We start from the raw sequence: 22,245 nt of genomic DNA, 5'->3' as shown, positions 1-22,245 counted from the left end.
GTTTCTAACTTCACCAGCTGTATTTTATCATGTCCTCTTTCTTCCATCCAGAGTTCGATAAAACTCTCCACAAAGAACAGATAAACGAACCTAAAATATACTCTCAAAATGAGTTAAAGGAATATGAAAAATTGGGGGCCAAATTCGAAAACAATAAATGGGTATTACCAGATGGGACAGAAATGTTACCTAAGGGTTTTGCTAGGAGAATATTACGCAGATTACATCAGCAAACACATTGGGGAACAAGAGCACTTGTTGATCAATTTTTAAAATTCTATGGGTGTATTGGACTTTTTGAAATGGCAAAACAAGAAGTACAAGGATGCTTAATATGTCAGAAAATTAATAAGAAACAAATGAGACAGGCCCCAAAGGGGGGGAGGCCTTTGGCCCATCGACCTTTTGAAAGAATACAGGTCGATTTTACCGAATTGCCAGAAGTAGGACGGTATAAATACCTGTTAGTAATAATAGACCAATTAACACATTGGGTTGAGGCCATCCCCACTGCAAGGGCAACGGCTCAGGTGGTGGCGAAGCAATTATTGGAGGAAATAATTCCCAGATATGGGATGATCGAAATAATAGATTCGGATCAGGGGTCTCATTTTACCTCTAAAGTCCTTAAAGATGTTATATCAGCTTTGGGAATCCAATGGGATTATCATACTCCTTGGCATCCCCAAAGTTCTGGGAGGGTAGAAAGAGTAAATCAGACCCTAAAACATCAATTGTCAAAATTAATAATAGAAACTAAAATGCCTTGGACAAAATGCCTTCCTCTAGCCCTATTGAATATTAGAACTATGCCAAATTCGATAACTGGAATCTCACCTTTTGAGATGTTATATGGGATGCCCTACACTCAAGGGCTACCAATAAGTCACCCCAAATTGGAAGATGAGACTATCCAACGATATATCACTATTTTGAATAAAAACATACAAGAACTCAGAGCCAAAGGAATGCTAGCTCAAAGCACTCCTTTGGAATTCTCAATACATAAAATTCAGCCCGGGGACAGGGTATTGGTAAAAAGCTGGAAAGAAGAAAGTTTGTCCCCTCATTGGGAAGGACCGTTTCTTGTTCTTCTAACTACAGAGACAGCTGTAAGGACCGCCGAAAAGGGTTGGACTCATGCGTCGCGAGTGAAAGGACCTGTGAAAGAGTGGAAGGTCATGACCGAGCCGGGAGGCACTAAGATAACACTTAAAAGAACCTAAAGGTAACTGAGGGAATTCATATTGACTCCTGTAAATATGATATAGGAACGCAGGTATAGTTGAAAATATATTATTGCTTGTGGGAAAGACTAAGAACAATTTTTTTAAAATAAATTAATCATAATTCCTTGCATTCAGTGTGAGACCACAACCTTGTTGGAGCAGTTGTTGTGGGACGAATATTATTTATCATAATAGCCAACGGGAAATATACCCTTGATCTACCAGAGAGGGCAAGACCGGAGGGAATCGGTGCTGCAGCTGGAAAGGTCTGCCGAGGGCTGCAACCCCTGGGGCTGTGACCGCTGAGCGCTATGATCCTGACCGGACCTCTTTTGGTGTGGGTTCTGATAGGAACCATAGGAGAAAATACCGTGGCTTCCGAGAACATCCCCAATAACTGCAGTGAATGCGTTACCACAACAAGACGAGGGAGAATAACCTCTCAAACACTGGTTTATCACACTGTATATGAATGTAAAGGAACAATAATTGGCTACTGTATACATAACCTAACCCAATATGGACTTTGTAAAGAGAGGAAAAGCAAAACGGTATGCTTTAACCCAAAAGAACTCCCTTATCAATATTGGGTAGAAATGAAGACAAATTCAGAAGCAGGGAGATTAATTGGAACAAGTAAGGCCCTAGCCAATTTGAATGCATCAGTGTCGGTAATCTTTGATGCATGCGATATTATAGATGATGATCTAGATACTAATTGTGGAAGTTTGGAATGGAGACGATATTATAGTAATCAACCAAAATACATCTGCCCCGGTGCATATCAATGTCAAATAGATCCCAATTATGTACCTGGTCCAACAGCAAGATATCAATCGACACACCTATGTGGAAGGAGAGATTGGTCCTGTGTATGTTGGGATACTGCAGGCTGGGGATATGATTATCAATGTGGGGATTTGCAAGCCTCAATCGCAAGGATGCAAACGGACAGTAATTGTACGACCCGTACTTGCAATCCAGTAAATTTAACTCTTATAAATTTAGGAAATTGGAAACAGAAAGGAGTAACCAAAATTGGACTCAAGGTATATGGGTCAGGAGAAGACCCGGGTGTGATCATATATATTGAAATCAAAGAAGAGAAAAGAGAATCCGTGCAACACCATTTATTATTCAATTCTTTTTATCATGAAATGGAAACAGGAGTCCAGTATGAAATTCCCACAGTTGCTAAAAATCTTTTTGTAAACTTGGCTGAGAATACAGCTAAAGCATTAAATGTAACTAACTGTTATGTTTGTGGGGGAACTAACCAGGGGGAGAGATGGCCCTGGGAGGCGATGGAGAGTAATATAAGCGACCCAGCCATCTGGAAAAATCGAGAAGGGAACAATAGAAGACAGCAATGGATCTTACAAATGAGTATAATTGGGAAAAATTGTTGGCAGAACCTAGAAAATGATGGGGAACCAGTAGGGAATTTACTTTGTGAAGGGGGATATATATGGAACAAAACAAAGAAAGATTGGGAAAAATGGGGAGATCCTATGGAAATAAATCAACAATTTAGTAATTGGACTAATGGAACTAATATACCAAAAGGTTGGCCCACCCCAGATGGACATTACTGGATCTGTGGTAAAATAGCCTTTGCATTCTTACCTCGAAATTGGGCAGGATCATGTATCTTAGGAACAATTAGACCTAGTTTCTTTTTATTACCTGTAAATTGAGGGGAACGCTTGGGAGTCCAGTTATACACAGAAACAGAGGAACTAAGGAAAACATGATATAAAAGGGAACTGCAAATCGGTAATTGGAAAAATAATGAATGGCCGCCCGAACGAATAATCTCTTACTATGATCCGGCAACTTGGGCTGAAGATGGGTCCTGGGGATATAGAACCCCTATATATATGTTAAACAGGATTATCAGGTTACAGGCTGTAGTAGAAATAGTAGTTAATAAAACAGGGGATGCATTAGGATTGGTTGCAAAACAAAATACCAAAATGAGAACTGCAATATATCAAAATCGCTTGGCTTTAGATTATTTACTAGCTCAGGAAGGAGGAGTTTGTGGAAAATTTAATCTTAGTAATTGCTGCCTAGAAATTGATGATGAAGGAAAAGCTGTAAATGAACTTGTAAAAGAAATGAAAAAGATAGCCCATGTTCCAGTGCAAACATGGGATGGAATCAATCTTGGGGGAATGGGATCCTGGGAACAATTTTTTACTGGGAGCTGGATAACTAAAGTTGCTATAGTGATATTGGGAATATTTGGAGGATTGTTAATTATTCCATGTATGATTCCGTGTTTCACTAAGCTAATACATGCGGTTGTACAAAACATGCAATTAACTGTCATGCCGTTGGAACCAAACAAGGAAGAAACTTACCCATTAATGATATTAAAAACTAAAACGACTCCGATGTTATCCGCAGCTCGTAAAGCAGTTATTGAATTGGAAGCCAAGACACGAATCAATAATTTACACAAAAACAAAGGGGGGAATTGTGAGGAACATAGGAGTGATTTGTGTCAACAAATAGGAAATCTTGGTGATTGTTATGTGTAAAAGAATATGATAAATGTCCCTGTCGACATCACAGTAAGAGGGAAGAAGGGATAAGGGAATAATTCCTTGGTTAATTACACAATTGCTGAAAGAAGTGTTTTGTTCCTTGTTTGGTTGCTTAAATGCTTTTAGGGGGTTAGGAATGTGTTCTGTTGTTGAATGTTGTGGAACCTAACCATATAAATGTGGAATGTGTGAGGGCTAAGATGGTGATAAGACTCGTGATGGACATCTGTAATGTATATAGTTCCTATGCTTGCAAAGGTTTTTGCAAGGTCGTTTGGCAGGCATTGCAGCATACCAGCCTAAAACCGGTCGGGCCGGTTTTGTTGCTAGCCGACGCGGGAAAAAGTTGGAGACACGCCTATCCCTGGAAGGTCGCTGCTAGCCGAGGCGGGAAAAGTCCGAAGCGGGAAAGTTTGAGACCCGCCTATCCCTGAAAGATATATAAACCAGGGGCGGGAACTGTGGGGTGTGCGTCTTGGTGGGCAGAGACTCCCGGCGCACCCAGCGCTGTTTGCTTGCCTTTATTTGTTTAATAATTCTAAAATTCCTATTTGGGACTCGACTAATTTATAACAACCTCAACCTGACAACTGAATCCTACCAGGCCCACACTTGCCAGGAAAGAAAAAGCCAGGCATCCATCCACCCTGGCATAGGAATATGAGCAGCGTCCAGCTCTGCCAGTCAATCTGCACCCCGCCAGGTCCTGATGTCAAAAGCCAGGTTCTACTGTTTAACTAAGGCCACGGTAGCAGACTGGAGGAAGCTGCCTCTGTATGGCAGCTCGGCCGGGAAAGGAGGGAAGCGGGCAATCCCGTTTAGCTCCACCTGTTGCCCGCTACCGGCACCTCCCGATTGCTTGAGCGAGGCCGCGCACCTCGCCCTGCGGCAGGACGAGCCCGAACTGCCCAGATCAAGGTGGCCCTGCCGCTGGCGGCGGAGGGGCGGCGCGGGTCGGAAGGCTGACGCCGGTCCCTGGTGCGGGTGCCCAGGTGCGCCCGCGGCTCCGGGCAGGCTGAGGGCAGCGGCGCTGCTCCCGGCTCCCAGCCGCTCGCCGGCGGAGGCAGGAAGGGCGCGGGCAGCCCCGTTGCTCCCCGGGGGCTCCCCGGCGGGCGCGGGCGCCGCGGTCCCCCCTCTCCCACCTCATTTGCATGGCTCTTATTACGGCCGTGCCTCGTTCCTGCCGCGCTGACACCGGCGGGCTGGAGCGGCGGAGTCGCCTCCAGCGGGAAGTGCACTTCCGTTTTCTGCACTCCCGCACCCCGCCTCGCCTGCTCCTCCTCCTCCTCAGCTCGCTCTCTCTGGATGTTTAAGGCAAGGATGAACAAACAGATCCAGCCCGACCGCAAAGTGCCGGTGGCGGCCCCCTTACCGGAGCGCGTGGGGCCGCCGCCGCCGCGGAAGGACGTGGAGCTGATTCTGGTGAAGGAGCACAACGGGGTGCAGTACACCAGCAGCAGCCTCCTGCCCGCCGCCCCGCGACACGGACCCCCGGACAGGGAGACCTGGGGCAAGAAGATCGACTTCCTCCTCTCCGTCATCGGCTTCTCCGTGGACCTGGCCAACGTCTGGCGCTTTCCGTACCTCTGCTACAAAAATGGAGGTGGTAAGAGCACCTCTTGCGAGGTCTTCCCCCCTCCCCCCCCCCGACCACACACCCCAAAGCCGCACCGCCGCAAGGGCGGCATCCTCTTCCTTCCTCCCGGAGTTCCAGGGGCAAAGGCGAGCGCCGAGGCACTGCGCTCTGCCGCTGCCCGGCCCGGGCACCCCGCACCCTGCCCACTCCCCCTCGGAGTGTAACTTCGTTGTGAGCACAGGCGTATTTGCCTTCTGCCACCACTTCAGCCTGCTGAACGCTTTTTTTGTTCGCAAAAAAAATAGCATCGAGAGGGGAAAAAGACCCCAATAAAACCAGAAACACCTGAGCAGAAAAACGGCATCTAGAAAAGTTAGCGCCGGGCCACTGAAAGGTTTCTGGGGGGCAGTTTTGACGTGGGATCAGGATTTCTGCCTTCCATTCTGAAGTTTTGGGGTCCTTTCCCCCTCCAGAGTAGGTAGGAGAGTCGTTAAAACCAAACCTCACCTCCCGCACAGTTTGGCAAAGACAGCAACAACAACAACAAAATTACACACAATAACTACAGTTAGCTCAGATTGTCTGGCACATCCTCGGCAAGACCTAAACTCCAGCATCCCCTGCCACCCCCCTGAAAGAGGCTGTGTAGCCAGTGATGATCCCATGCCATGATGGAGTAATAGACCCTGCAAGCCAGGCAGGCGCTGGGGTGCTTCCAGATCCCAGGGAGGAGGAGCAGCCCCTGCCCAGCAGATGCGGGACTGTGCGTGAACCATGAACCACACCGCAGGGAGCTGCGAGACAGAAAGCGTGTTCTGTAGGATAGTTATGTATGTCTTGATAATGTGGTTGCCTGGTGATAAAAGGCTAATGGTTCACACTTGTAGCATAAAATACTTGCTTCCTGTGAAAAGAGGAACGCAGGATGGGAAAATCCCTCTGCAACTCTTGCGTTTTCTTTAGTTTACATGTATTATCTTATGTCAGTTCAGCTAGAGAAACCTGGGTCTTCATTAGCATCTTTTAACTCAAATATTTCCAAATTGCAGTGGGGAGAAAGCTAACTACTTTACAGCTACAAGAGGCACCCCTCAGTGAAAAGTTTGCCCCAATTCTTCCATGCCATCAAAGGGGAATCAGACCTTTACAAGCAGAGGTAGGGAGGCCCTATGCTAACAAAGTCTCTAGAAGGACTGAGAGCTGCTTGCTGGTACAAGATTATAACCACTCATTTGCTCTGCTCTTCAATAGAACACAAACTGCAGTATGAAGTGTCTCAACCTAGGATGTCATTCTTGAACACATACATAGTATCACAACATCCTTTACTGGCACTTAAGAGACTTAATGTACCATAAAATGAAAGATGAGATAGTCCTGATGGCCAAAACCCATCAACAGTGGGCTTATCCTAAGGAGGTGTTCTCATAGAGGACATCAGCAGCTAGCCTGGATGAAGATGCATCGTCTGTGGCTAACGGGGACAAAATAATTTTTACAGTTTGACTGTGTTTGGTTTAATGAAGTTTAATCTGATCTAGATATTGAGATTATTTTTCTTTTTCTATGCTGCTTGATAGAGTATGGCCATCAGCGTACCACCTAGTAGTATTCAGTCAGGACAGAATTTCCAGGATAGACCCTGTGCTGAGAAGTGGGGAATGGAAATAGAGCCAGGGACTGGTTAACAGCTTTCTTCCTTCTCTTTACAACAATTGTCTCTATGTGTCCTGGGTTCAGCTGCAGCAGTTATTTTTCTCCTTCTTAGTAGCTGGTGCAGTGCTGTGTTTTCGACTTTACTCTGAGAACAGTGCTGATAATACATCAATGTTTTTAGTTGTTGCTAAGTAATGTTTACTCCGATCAAGGACTTTCTCAGTCTCATGCTCTGCCAGTGAGGAGAGGCACGGGAAGCTGGGAGGAACCAAATTGTTCTAACTTACTAACACGTAGAGAGAAAGGAATGTTCTGCTGATGAGGGAAGGAACATCATGGTACTGATAACAACTAAGGAGACAGTAAACAAGACCAAGGATGCTAACCTTCAAGATAGCAGAGTGGTGCCCATCATGGAGTGAGACTGGAACAGAACAGAAGCAAGGACTATACCAGACACTCAGACAACTCAGAACCACACAGCCGCTCGCTCACTCCCCCTCTTCTTCCCCCCGCCGCTCCCAGAGGGATGGGGAGGAGAACAATACTGATAACACACTGATGTTTTAGTTTTTGCTAAGTAATGCTTACCCCGATCAAGGACTTTTCAGGCTCTCATGCTCTGCCAGTGAGGAGGGGCACGGGAAGCCGGGAGGAAGCAGAGACAGGACACCTGACCCAAACTAGCCAAAGGGGTATTCCATACCACAGCACGTCATGCCCAGTATATAAACCGGGGGGAGTTACCCGGAAGGCCCGGATCGCTGCTTGGGTCGGGCTGGGTATCGGTCAGCTGGTGGTGAGCAATTGTATTGTGCATCACTTTTGTTTATTGGGGTTTTTCCTTTCCCCTTTTAGTTTTATAGTCTCTCCCCTTATTATTTCCCTTATCGTTACTATTATTAGTAGTATTAGTAGTTTTCTATTATACTTTAGTTATTGGACTATTCTTATCTCAACCGGTGGGGTTTACATTCTTTTGATTCTCCTCCCCATACCACCCACTATTTCCCTGAAATGGTTCAAATGGTGGCGGAAAGGGGTTTGAGTCCCCCATTATTAATATATATTATTAATATAATAATAGTAAATATAATTATTCATATAATACAATATTAGGTATTGTGGGTTATAGTGCATCAGGTTTCAACTAGGAATTGGTTATTGTATATGTGGGGGGCATAAGATAAGCTCCAGAGTAAAATCAGAATGTTTAGGAAAAAAAAAAAGAAAAATTGTTGGCTGTAACTCTTACCCAGGAAAGCAGGAAAAGGGGGAGCGGCCCAGGAGGAGAGGAAAGAAGGATTACATGGAAAGGTTTGTGAACAGACTCCATGGGTTGCACTGGAAGAGGGAATGCCCTCAGAATCAAAATAAACACCAGAGATTTAGTGGAATGTCAGGACAGGCAGAGAAAATTATTACTTTAGATGAGGATGGAGGAGGAGTGGGGGAAGATTCGAAACCCTCTCCAGCAGAACCCCTGGCTACAGTTAGGTTGGGGAATGATAAGATAAAATTTCTTGTAGAAACAGAAGCTACTTATTCTGTTATAAATACTTGTAAAGGGCAATTAAGCAAGCAAACGGCTTTAGTCATTGGTGCCACAGGGTGGACAGGATCCCGGCCTTTCTTTAAATTTTAAAAATTAGCAAACAGATGTTGGCCCATCAATTTCTTTACATGCCTGAGTGCCCCGTGCTGTTATTGGATAGAGATATACTGAGTAAATTATGAAAAGGTTGTGGAGACCCGAGTTTTTATGTTACAGAAACCAGCCACTGAGCCGGATATACCAGAGGAAGTGGAGAATACACCCTGCAAGTATGGGCTGCTGGAGCACCGGTACGATCACGAAATGCAGAACCAGTAACTATTCATCTGAAACCAAACATCAGACCGGTAAGACAGAAACAATATCCTATAAAACCGGAAGCAAGAAAAGGACTAGAGCCTCTAATAGAAAATTTTGTCAAATACTTTGGGACAAAAATGGACTGTATTTGTATTTCACATGGTAACAACCATTCTGGAACAGAAAAGCAAGCTTTCCCCAAGCAGGCTGTTAAAATATCAGGCTGTGCTTTTAGAACAAGAGGACATAGAATTGAAAGTAACTAACCTTTTGAACCCAGCAGTGGTTTTGACATCCAATCCAGAAGCAGGAGAGCTGACTCACAACTGTTTACAGACTATTGAGCAGGTGTATTCCAGTCATACTGACCTGCAAGATACATCCCTGAAGGATGTGGACTATGAACTGTTTGTGGATGGTAGCAGCTTTATGAAAATGGAAACCAGAAAGCAGGATATGCTGTGGTAACCAAACATAAGATAATAGAGGCTAAAGCCCTGCATTCCCCCCTCCCCCAACACATCAGCACAGAAAGCCGAGCTGATGGTGCTACTGAGAGTTCTGGAATTGTCAGAAGGTCAAAATTTGCTTTTAAGGCACATCAATTTGATAACACTCCAGTGAATATTGGTAATCACGTTGCTGACAAAGCAGCCAAAGAAGCTGTGGGTGGGGACCTTTTGTTAATATTGCCTCATAAGTATCAGTGCTTGGATAATGAAGTTCCAAGTTATCAAACAGGATGAGAAATTACCTGGTCTATTAGGAGCCAAGAAGAATGATGAAGGATGGTGGGTTACACCAAACGGGCAAGTAATAATTGCCCAGCCTCTTATGAGAAGAAAACCACCAGGCAACTCATGGGGGAACAGAATCAATGACTGAGGCTTTAAAGCTCCAAGTTCTGAGTATGCAAATAGCTGGAATTATACAAGTGTTATAAAGAAGTGTGAACCTTGTTTACCATGCTAAGAGACCCCCACCTGGAACAACAAAGGCAATTGTCCAGGAGACTACTGGCAAGTGGACTTTACAGAATTGCCACAGCACAATGGGCTCAGGTATATGTATATATATTGGTACTAATAGATATGTTTTCTGGTTGGCCAGAGGCTCATGAAGTAGTAAAACATTTATTGAATCAGATAATACCCCGATATGGTGTACCAGCAGGCTTGTCCTCGGACAGAGGTCTGCATTTTGTTGCAGAAGTAGTTAGGAAGGTGGGAGAGTGTTTGGGAATCAAGTGGGATCTGCATACCCTATATAGACCTCAGGCTAGTGGGAAAGTGAAATGTATGAATGAGACACTCAAGGTTAGCGTAGGCCAATCCGTCTGTCCATGTGCAATTCATCTAGGGTTCCTATGAACACAAAAAGGGAAGAGAAACATGCTCGGTCTTATTTGACCGACGGGGTTAAAAAGAAGGTGAGATCCACCGAGTGCTAATCCGGTGTATCTTTCCTGAGCAGTCTTTGGCTTCCCATGCATAGGGATTTTTGGGTGTAACTAGTACCATTGGTACTCTTCCAATCTGGGGCATCTTCACCAGTACAGGCTGTCCGGTGTGAAGTCCCGTAAGGTGTTCTTCTGGTTTGGTATGAACCTTTGGGGAGATTATATTAGCAGATGCACAAAAAGCTTTCATTTTGGGACAGCCATCTCCAGATGGCGTCATTCAATTGCAAATGCCACCCAGATTCATGAGTTTTTGCAAAACGCTTAACCAATCCATTGGTGCGTTCCACAATGCCATTAGCCTGAGGATAGTAGGGGGTGTGGAATACCCACCGAATGCCTTCTTCCTTGGCCCAATCTTGTACTACTGTGGCTGTAAAGTGCGACCCGTTGTCACTTTGGATTTCCTCTGGAAGGGGAAGTGTGCTAAACCACCCCTTAAGACCCTTTACTGTGTTGTCTCCTGTGGCTGATGTAAAGTCAGCGGCCACAGTGAGTCCAGAGATGATTTCTACTCCCACCAAAAAGTATTTCTTCCCACCTGATGGTCTCAATGGTCCAATGGGCAGGGGGGCCCAAGACTGCTGGTCGATATTCAAGGATCACCTGCTACGTGCTCAGGAGTGTTGCATCCCGACTAGAAGAAAGTGCAGCAGGAGGGCCAGGAGACCTCCGTGGATGGACAAGGAGCTGCTGAGGAAACTTAGAGGGGAAAAAGAAGCTTATAGAAGGTGGAAGCGAGGACAGGTGGCCTGGGAAGAATACAGGGATATTGTCCGGGAAGCCAGGGACCAGGTTAGGAAAGCTAAGGCCCAGCTAGAATTAAGTTTGGCAAGGGATGTGAAAGATAACAGGAAAGGATTCTATAGATACGTAGCAAATAAAAGACAGACTAGGGACAACGTGGGCCCTCTCCGGAAGCTATCAGGAGAACTGGCTACCCTGGATTTGGAGAAGGCTGAGGTTCTTAATGACTTCTTTGCCTCAGTCTTCACTAGCAAATGCTCTGACCACACCACGAAAGTCTTGGAAAGCAGATGCAGGGACTGTGAAAATGAAGACCTTAGGCCCACTGTAGGAGAGGATCAGGTTCGAGACCATCTTAAGAACCTGAACGTGCACAAGTCCATGGGACCTGATGAAACCCATCTGCGGGTCCTGAAGGAGCTGGCGAATGAAGTTGCTAAACCACTGTCCATCAATCATATTTGAAAAATCGTGGCAGTCGGGTGAAGTTCCCGATGACTGGAAGAAGGGTAATATAACCCCCATTTTCAAGAAGGGGAAGGTGGAAGACCCGGGGAACTACAGACCAGTCAGCCTCACCTCTGTGCCTGGCAGAATCTTGGAGCAGATTCTCCTGGAAAACATGCTAAGGCACATGAAAAACAACAAGGTGGTTGGTGACAGCCAACATGGCTTCACTAAGGGCAAATCCTGCCTGACCAATTTGGTGGCCTTCTATGATGGAGCCACGGAACCGATGGACAGGGGCAGAGCAGTTGACATCATCTACCTGGACTTGTGCAAAGCGTTCGACACCATCCCGCACGACATCCTTGTCTCAAAATTGTAGAGACATCAATTTGATAGATGGACCACTCGGTGGATAAAGAACTGGCTCGATGGCCGCACTCAAAGAGTTGTGGTAAATGGCTCGATGTCCAGTTGGAAACCTGTAACGAGTGGTGTCCCTCAGGGATCGGTGTTGGGACCGGTCCTGTTCAACATCTTTGTCGGCGACATGGACAGTGGGATGGAGTGCGCCCTCAGCAAGTTTGCCGACGACACCAAGCTGTGTGGTTCGGTTGATACGCTGGAGGGAAAGGATGCCATCCAGAGGGACCTTGACATGCTTGTGAGGTGGGCCGATGCCAACCTTAGGAAGTTTAACCAAGCCAAGTGTAAGGTCCTACACCTGGGTCAGGGCAATCCCAGGCACTGCTACAGGTTGGGCAGAGAAGAGATTCAGAGCAGCCCTGCAGAGATGGACTTGGGGGTGTTGGTTGACGACAAGCTTAACATGAGCCAGCAGTGTGCACTCGCAGCCCAGAAAGCCAACCATATCCTGGGCTGCATCAAAAGAAGTGTGACCAGCAGGTCGAAGGAGGTGATCCTGCCCCTCTACTCTGCTCTTGTGAGACCTCACTTGGAGTACTGTGCGCAGGTCTGGTGTCCTCAACATAAAAAGGACATGGAGCTGTTGGAGCGAGTCCAGAGGAGGGCCATGAGGATGATAAGGGGGCTGGAGCACCTCCCATATGAAGACAGGCTGAGAAAGTTGGGGCTGTTCAGCCTGGAGAAGAGAAGGCTGTGTGGAGACCTCCTAGCAGCCTTCCAGTATCTGAAGGGGGCCTACAAGGATGCTGGGGAGGGGCTCTTCCTTAGGGACTGTAGTGGTAGGACAAGGGGGAATGGCTTCAAACTTAAACAGGGGAAGTTTAGATTAGATATAAGGAGGAAGTTCTTGACAGTGAGGGTGGTGAAGCACTGGAATGGGTTGCTCAGGGAGGTTGTGGATGCTCCATCCCTGGCGGTGTTCAAGGCCAGGTTGGACAGAGCCTTGGGCCACATGGTTTAGGGTGAGGGGTCCCTGCCCATGGCAGGGGGGTTGGAACTAGATGATCTTAAGGTCCTTTCCAACCCTTACTCTTCTATGATTCTATATAGTCAATTTGCCAGGAATGCCACAATGTTTTCCTGTCCCGAATGTGTAAAGGAGGGGCTTTACTCAGATGGTCTTTATTGAGTCGTAAGCGACATTGTGAGCAGGCAGTCACTACCTCTTCACACAGCTTAACCAATACAGGCCATCCTCGGGCTAAACCTTCCCGATATAAATCTGCCTGTCCAGTATGGCCACGTTTAGCATGTAACCATTCGAGTAAGCGTTCCCATTTCTGAGCATCATTTGTAATATCAATTTGCCTCAGTCGCGTGTGGCTGTCTACCTGCTGGTTAAACTGAGCAGTGATCGAGTTTGAACGGTCATGTCCTTTTACCCAACCAATATGTAGCACTTTCTGTTCCCCTATCTCCAACAGTTACTTCCAGCTATCGGTTTCCCAAACTGGGGCCCTGTTCACCTGCCAGTCATTTGCTGCCCAATGACCCACCCATTCGGTGGCTCCTTTGAAAACAGCATATGAATCGGTGTAAATGTGACTAGCCCCGTGTTGTGCAGCTAGTAGGGCTGCTCTGAGCTCCCCCACTTGTGCACTTCCTTCACCTGTTTCAGTTATTCTTTCCCCCGTTGCTACCTCCAGTGCTACAGCTTTGTATTTCCACTTATTGTTCTCTCAATAAGATGATGCATCTGTAAGCCGCACTCCAGTAAGATCACTGCCTTCCTTCAGAGGGGGTGCTTCTTGAATCAGAGATGGTTTATTCGGTGGAGATTGGAACAACAGAGTGCCATCTATGTCTTTTTGCAGTTTGGATACTTTAACATTGCCTTCAGAGACTGGCATAATTTCATTAATGCCCTCTAAATAAGCATACCACTTACGAACTGTGGGGTTTTGGGCAATGCCAGCTAGTGGTGCTGTTCCTTTACGGACCACATCTAGGAGGCGAAAAGGCCCCCGAATGATCACACTCTGTTCTCATTTGTTCTGCTAGTTTCACTGCTCGCGCTAGGGATAGTAGGCCTTTCTCAAGATCCGAATACCTCCTTTCGGTATCATTGAAAGAGTGAGAGCTAAACTCCAGCGGTCTTTCTGGTCCTTCTGGCCCCTTTTGCCATAAGTTGCAGTGAGAGCCATGTTCACTGAACCCCCATTCTACATGGATAAGGTCAGTTGGGTGTATAGGACCAAGCTGTTGGAATAACCTTAGCTCTTTTATTAGTAATTCCAGTGCATTGGTGTGTTGTTCAGTCCATTCCCACTCTTTTCCTTTTTGAGCAAACTGTAAAGGGGACGGGCAATAATGGAAAAGCCAGGAATGTGTTTACGCCCGTAACCTAGGGCTTCCAAAACTTGCTGTAATTCCTTTATGCTAGATGGATTTTGTCCATGTTCTAGGTTTTCTAGGGTGTCCTGAGGGATGGAAGCAGCTCCTTTAACCCACCAGATGCCCAGGAATTTGACCTCTCGTGCGGGTCCCTGACACTTTGAGTCTGGGATTTCTAAGCCCAGTTCGAGTAATGTTCCCCGAATGTTTTCCATTGTGTCTTTTACACTTTCTTGGTTCTCTCCCCCTATTAGGATGTCATCAATGTACTGGTATACAGTGTTGTCAGGTGGAACAGGAATCTCTGCTAAGACTTTAGCCAAAGCATTGTGAGCAATGGCGGGGGAATGTTTATATCCTTGTGGAAGTCGGTTAAAAGTATATTGGATCCCTTTCCACGTGAATGCAAACTGTGCTTTGTCCTACTCAAGGAGGGGAATCATGAAAAAACATATCCATCAATTCCTGTGAATTTAACTCAGCGTCGGGTAGGTTTTATACCCAGGGTTTGTGCCGTCTCATTAGTGATCACTGACATTTGGACTCCAGTATCAATGAGAAATTCTACCAATATTTTTTGGGGTCCAACCGGAATGGCAATAATAGGTTCAGAGTTTTTACTAGAGAGCCATTGTACCACTAACACCCACCGGGCAGGGTGGCTCACTGCCCTCCCCGGGGATGGAAATTTTTTTGCTGGGATTCTGACAGATCGATCAGGTTGCGTTCTGGTGCAGAAGGCGCGCTTTCCTCACGGGTCAGGGACTCCCTAGTTAAACACTTTCCCCCCCCAGTTCCCATCTCTGCTGGTGTTGGGACAGAGCTTGGCCACAGAATCTCCACTCCGCTCCATCCTCCGTCAAGCAATGTTGCCACGGGAACCGCTGCGGAGTGAATTCCTGGCATACCAGGTGCAGCTGCATCTTACCCTGAAAGTCCGTTTTTCCTTTATGTGTGAACAATGCTACATTTTTAAATATAAGTTTAATTTCTATATCATGTTCAGTAATTATTCCACAGACAGTCTGGGTTATTCCTGCTTCAGGTAAAGGCAAACCCACTCGTGGGATTGCTTTCGCTCAGGGACCTGGATATACTTGGTGGGTAGTGCGGGAAGATGGGGAAGTCCGGTGTGTACCCCAAGGGGATTTAATTTTGGGGGAAAACAGCCAATGAACTCAATTATATGCTGTTGCCTGCTATATAACGCTTCTATAGCCCATCAGCTAGATGCCCATCTCCACCACTCTGGGCTTTGAAGAGAAGATATGTGCTGTCATGATCATCAGCAGAGACTCAAGTCATGGGAAAATCCAGCAGCAGCAGTACTGTCCTCAGGTCACCATTGACTGACCCTGACTTCCCTCCGATCATCACCCCAACAAAGAATGAACTTTGATGAAACCAGACGAGCTCAGCAGTGACCAGACGAGTTTGCCGGTGTCGTCAGCAGGCAACAGTCCAACACCACACACCGTCCCTCCTGCCCTGAAAGACTGTTATAAGAGATGGAGCTTGACATCATGGACTGGGTGAATTCAGCAGATTTATAGGGATTGGTCCATGGACTAAGGAATGATATCTCTCTCTTTGTGTGTGTGTGGTTGTGTATGTATATGTATATATATATGAGACAAAAGCGATGGTATATTGAAAAATGTGGGATCTGAGCATGACGCGAGTGGTATGGAATAAGGGGTGGATACTGTCCTGGGTTCATCTATAGCAGTTATTTTTCTCCTTCTTAGTAGCTGGTGCAGTGGCTGTGTTTTTCGACTTTAGTCGGGGAACAGTGCTGTTAACACTGATGTTTTTAGTTGTTCTAAGTAATGCTGCTCCAATCAAGGACTTTCTCAGTCTCATGCTCTGCCAGGGAGGAGGGGAAGCCGGGAGGAAGCAGAGACAGGACACCTGACCCAAACTAGCCAAAGGGATATTCCATACCACAGCACCTCATGCCCACTATATAAACTGGGGGGAGTTACCCGGAAGGCCCGGATCGCTGCTCGGGTCGGGATGGGTATCAGTCGGCGGGTGGTTAGTAATTGTATTGTGCATCTCTTGTGTTTATTGTTTTCTTTTCCCCTTTTAGTTTTTTATTCTCTCCCCTTGTTATTTCCCTTATCATTATTATTAGTGGTGGTAGCAGTAGTAGTTTTGTATTATACCTTAGTTACTGGACTGTTCTTATCTCAACCCGTGGGATTTACGTTCTTTCAATTCTCCTCCCCATCCTTCTGGGAGCGGCGGGGGGAAGAAGAGGGGAGTAAGCGAGCAGCTGCGTGGTTCTGAGTTACTGGCTGGGCTTAAACCACAAACATGCATTTAAGCAAATGAATGAATCATAGAATCACAGAATGGTTGGGTTGTAAGTGACCTTAAGATCATGTAGTTCCAACCCCCTGCCACAGGCAGGGACACCTTCCACAAGACCGGGTTGCTCCAAGCCCCATCCACCCTGGCCTTGAACACTTCCAGGGATGGGGCAGCCACAGCTTCTGTGGGCAACCTGTGCCAGTGCCTCACCACCCTCACAGTAAAGAATTTCTTCCTTAGATATAATCTAAATTTACCTTCGTTCATTTTAAAGCCATTCCCCCTTTTCCTGTCACTATGTGCCCTTGTAAAATCCCTCTCTAGCTCTCTTGTAGGCCCCTTTAGGTATTGGCAGGAATGCTCACTTTAAGGTTTGACATTTGTTATAATGCTGGGTCCTTTACACAGCAAGGTGAAGTTTGTAAGCTTTTATGGATTAATGCTCAGATGTGATAGTTTTGGATGAGCAAACACTTCCCCTGTAGGAAGCAACACGTAAAACATTAGTGGTGATCCTATGTCAGTAACTGTGTTGTAGAGAAGATTTGATGGGAAACTGGTGAATACAAGTAAATGGGTATTTAGTTGTGGTGACACCTTACTGGCTTTGCCTTGAGCAATACGTGCAGGTGGAGATGTTCCACAGAGAAAGACTCTGCTTCTGCTTGCCAGGATTTCAAAATGCAAGGTAATGTAGGGGAGGTGCTTGCCGTACTGACCTCAGCTGCTATAATTATTGCTCAGAGCCTGGCACCACTACCAAACTGCAGAGGATTCTGTACATAAGGATAAGCAGTTAGAATTCCTCCTGCAAGTTAGCACAAAGCAAGCCAATTGCACACAGCATAATGCGCAGCTCCTGCCATTTGGCAATATCTCATAAACTCCCCCGCAAATCTAAGTTGGCAAAGTGGTCGTTCTTCCAGTCTTCGGGGCTTGCTACACAAGGGCGTGTTGTAGTTTAGGATCATTTTCCATAAAGCTGTCCAAAGCCTGGAACATATGTATACACTTATATGGATTGACTTCCCACTGTAACTCGCATTTGATTTCTTTTCTCTCTGTGTAAGTAAATGGTCAACAAATGTGAAGACGTGAACATATTATGAAAAGTAAATTTCCAAAGCTTCACATGTAAATGTTTGTGGAATAGCTGGTTTTACTTTATGCACATAAATACTTGTAACAGAAATTTTTGTGCATTGAGTGAGAAAGATTGAGTTACTTAGTCCAAACAACGTCAACACAGTCAAAAAGTAAATTTACAGTGTGTAGGGATGCACATATGTTAGTCTCAGACTATGGATGCATAAGGAATACACCAAACACCTCTTAAATATCCCTGTGCACTTAATATAGAATCGATATCTAAAGCAGATTGCCTTATTGCTATTTCAGCAATGTGGCCATAAATTTCCCACATAAAGCATTTAATAATGTACCCGATTCTAAGCCCACTATGTTCAGAGGAGTTGTTCTGTTCCTTCAGGGGATTTCTCTAGGGGTGTGTTGTGGTTTAAGCCCAGCCGGTAACTCAGAACCACGCAGCCGCTCGCTCACTCCCCCCCTTCTTCCCCCCACTCCCGGGTTCTCAGACTAAAGCCAAAACACAGCACTGCACCAGCTACTAGGAAGGAGAAAAATAACTGTCGCAGCTGAACCCGGGACAGATGTCTTAAGCACTTTGTTTTACCCTGGCCACAGTTATGAATCTCATGCTGCCTAAATGGGCACAGAGTCCTCTCCAGATGGTGCTTAACTTTGGGGCTGGTTTTTTTATTTATTTTGAAAACCCACAAAGAAAAGCAGTCTTTAAGGAGAAACACCCTCCATCTGAGGTTGTGTTGTGAAACAGCAATTGCACTGTTACATGCACAGAACAAAGCATATTTAACATGACAATTTATCACTATGCACATTAGTATTAGCTCTGCCAGGGCAGTTGTTATCACCTTGTATTAGGCACCCAATGCAGGTGGCATAACTTGAATGCGAGTATCTCCATATATTACCCTGTTCAGTGTACACAGGAACAGCAAGCAGCTCCCACAAGGGCAATCCTGAGAATGTTGGAAAGAGTAGAAAGACCAAAGCAAGGAGTAACACTGCCAAAACGAGGGGCTGAATCCAGATGATTCATCCCAGGCTCTTTTATAGAAAGGTGGGAGGAACATCTCAGGGATAATAAACTTGACATTTTTGAAGCATCAAATGCGCAGCTCAAGTGAGTACCGTAACTTAATGTGGGTACAAAAAGTACCTGCATAATTCTTCAAACTGCAATATATGAGCCTGCTACACCAAGGAATACCTGTAAAGTGGGAATTTAGACAGAAAAGTAGGAATCACTATTAAAAAATCACAGCATGATTGAGGTTGGAAGAGACCACCAGGGGTCATCTAGTCCAACCTCCCAGCTCAAGCAGGGTCACCTAGAGTAGGTTTACTGTCCTGGGTTCAGCTATAGCAGTCATTTTTCTCCTGCTTAGTAGATGGTGCAGTGCTGTGTTTTTAACTTTCAGCCTGGGAACAACGCTGATAACACCGATGTTTTTTAGTTGTTGCTAAGTAATGTTTACTCCGAGCAAGGACTTTCTCAGTCTCATGCCTTGCCAGGGAGGAGGGGAAGCCGGGAGGAAGCAGAGACAGGACAACCTGACCCAAACTAGCCAAAGGGGTATTCCATACCACAGCACGTCATGCCCAGTATATAAACCGGGGGGAGTTACCCGGAAGGCCCAGATCACTGCTCGGGTTGGGCTCGGTATCGGTCGGCGGGTGGTGAGCAATTGTATCCTTCCCCTTGTTATTTCACTAATCGTTATTGTCATTGGTGGTAGCAGTAGTGGTTTTGTGTTATACCTTAGTTGCGGGACTGCTCTTATCTCAACCCGTGGGAGTTGCATTCTTCCCATTCTCCTCCCCATCCCTCCGGGAGCGGGGGGAGGAAGAAGGGGGGGGGGGAGAGTGAGCGAGCGGCTGTGTGGTTCTGAGTTACCGGCTGGGCTCAAACCACGACAGTTCTTTTTGGCGCCCAACGTGGGGCACGAAAGGTTGAGATAACGACAGATCTGACCAGAGTGTGTTTAATCATATTTTGTGATAAGCATTCATTGTTACTACTCGTCACAATGGTGATTATTTGGCTCTCAGACTTGTTGCGCTTGATCTCAGAGTTTCAGCATGTTGTACCTTACTTACAGCCACTATTTGCTGTTTTAGCGTTTATCGGCTGGGGGGCCTGGGATAAGGTTCTTGTTTCCCTGTACTTCATGGTAATGACTTGTAATACAATAGACTCATTGATCATGAAACTGGTCTGGTTTGTGCTTCCAGCGTGGCCATCACCACTATACATTGGGAGGTATATAATGAAATATTTTTAGCAATTGCATATCTTTTTTTTTCTCCTCAGGGGTAAACTTACGAAGGAAGCATTCTCTTTCACCCCCCCGTTCCCCCACCAGCCTATTTGCAACAGCAGTTGAGAGTTCTGAAGGTTTTAGATGGCTTTGAGTACCCTTGAAACCTGCCTGCTGATTGTGCTGGGGATCAGCATGTTGGCAAACATTACGGAGTGTGTTTTACCCACGGCCATCCCGTCGTAGGAACATCCTATTTCGTTTAATGTTCAAAAATTCAGCAGTATCAGGTTCGAATCTGGTCTAGGGTTAGACGATCGATATAGGAGGACCACCAGGAGATTTTCCCTGAGGCTGGACAGTTATGAGTGGCAGGGTGTGTGGGATAGTATGGGCAAGTACCTAGGCCAGTGGGCCCCTCCAGTGCTTTGGAACTTCACCACTGAACAAGTGCAACATCCGGAAAAAAACTAGTAAAACACTTTAAACGAGGTGTGCTGTCGTCCTGTTATACCAGAGAGGGACAAATTTTGGCAACGTGCTGGGGCTTTGGCCTAACGCCTACAGAGCCCTGCTCAACACTATCCAGCACCTTCAAGGGAAAAAATCTCTGGATCTGATGGCAAAAGCAAACAGACAACGCAGCTATGCAACTACAAGCACAGCAGCTACTCAGACCCTGACCACAACAGTCAACACAGCTACTCCAAGTACAAGCAGCTACATCAACCCCAGTGACAAGCACAACAGCTACTCAAACCCTGACCACAACAGACAACGCAACTACTCCAACTTCAAATACAGCAGTTACACCAACCCCAGTGACAAGCACAACAGCTACTCAAACCCTGACCACAACGACAACGCACTCTCAACTTCAAATACACAGTTACACCAACCCCAGTGACAAGCACAACAGCTACTCAAAACCCCGACAGCAACAGACAATGTGGCTACTCCAAGCACCACAGCCACCCAACCCCAGTGACAAGCACAGTAGCTACTCAAACCCGACAGCAAACAGACAATATAGGCTACTCCAAGACTGCAGCTACACCAACCCCAGTGACAAGCACAGTAGCTACTCAAACCCCGACAGCAACAGACAATATGGCTACTCCAAGCACTGCAAGCTACACCAAACCCCCAGTGACAAGCACAGTAGCTACTCAAACCCGACAGCAACAGACAATGCAGCTGTTGGTGTTACTCAACTCCCAAGCACAACAGCTGCACCAACCCCAGCAATAGACATTGCAACCACTCCAATCCTAGTGGCAAGACACTGCAGCCACTCCAACCACAGTGACAAACACTGCAGCTAAACCAAATGGCCAGTTTGTGACAATGTCCTGTGCCGCCTGTAAGCAAAAGCAGACGAGAGGCGCACAGAGCAACCCGCGAAGCGAAGAAAGATGAAGACCCAGTGCCATTACTATATGCAACAGCACCTGAACAAGAGTTACTACTACGTGGGTCAGAGGAAGAGGAAGAAGAAAGAAGAGGTCACTTCTCGACCCCGGACCTCAAACCGAGCTGCGCAATATGCGAAAAGATTTCACACCGTCTTCCAGGGGAGCACATTGTCACCTGGTTGCTCCGATGCTGGGACAATGGGGCCGACGTCACGAACTAGAAGGTAGGGAAGCCAGCAGCTGGGATCACTGCTAGGGAAGGAGAATTGACAAAGCGATTGCAAGAGAGAAGCGAGCCCTCAGCCTTTGGAGGCGGCTCCTGGCAGCTGTGAAGGAAAGGTTTCCCTACAAAGACGATATTTACGAGTCGCTCAGCCAACTGGGACCACGATAGAGAAAGGCATCCAGTCCCTGAGGGAATCAGCCATTCTAGAGATGATCTATCGTAGGCCGGATGCCAGGAACACATCCGTAGATCCAGATGAGGTCGAATGTACACGACCCATGTGGCGGGAAACTTACACGGAGTGCGCCATCATCATATGCCCACACATTGGCATCAATGACCTGGAATGACGGGAATATCACCAACAGTGGATTACCTGATTCGTCAACTCCGAGAGTTCGAAGACAATCTCACCCTTCCATCATTTCAGCTGTGGAAAAACTGTCCAGGAGTTCAAACAATTGAGAGACGATTTATCCGATCTATCCAGCTCCCACGCGTACCAACCCATGTCTCAGCTATTAACAGAAGGCGCCCTACTGCTCGAGAAAGAAATATAGGAGGTACACGCCACGTGCCACCCTATGGTTTTACCTGCGGGATCACGAGAAGACATGAGAAAGTGGGATGGAAAACCTACCTCAG

The 22,245-nt window shown here is 46.4% G+C and overlaps 1 long non-coding RNA gene across 1 annotated transcript; it reads left to right on the top strand.

Annotated features, from left to right (window-relative positions):
- The first annotated feature begins 1,075 nt into the window (after positions 1–1,075).
- LOC115619047 lies at positions 1,076–21,626 on the top strand. Its single transcript, XR_003994897.1, has 3 exons — positions 1,076–1,163; positions 16,777–16,781; positions 21,615–21,626. It is a non-coding gene; the product is annotated as an uncharacterized LOC115619047 (long non-coding RNA).
- The last annotated feature ends 619 nt before the right edge of the window (positions 21,627–22,245 follow it).

The sequence above is a fragment of the Strigops habroptila genome, chromosome W (assembly GCF_004027225.2).
Source record: "Strigops habroptila isolate Jane chromosome W, bStrHab1.2.pri, whole genome shotgun sequence".
In the NCBI taxonomy this organism is placed as follows: domain Eukaryota; kingdom Metazoa; phylum Chordata; class Aves; order Psittaciformes; family Psittacidae; genus Strigops; species Strigops habroptila.
This window is presented reverse-complemented; position numbering and strand designations above follow the sequence as displayed.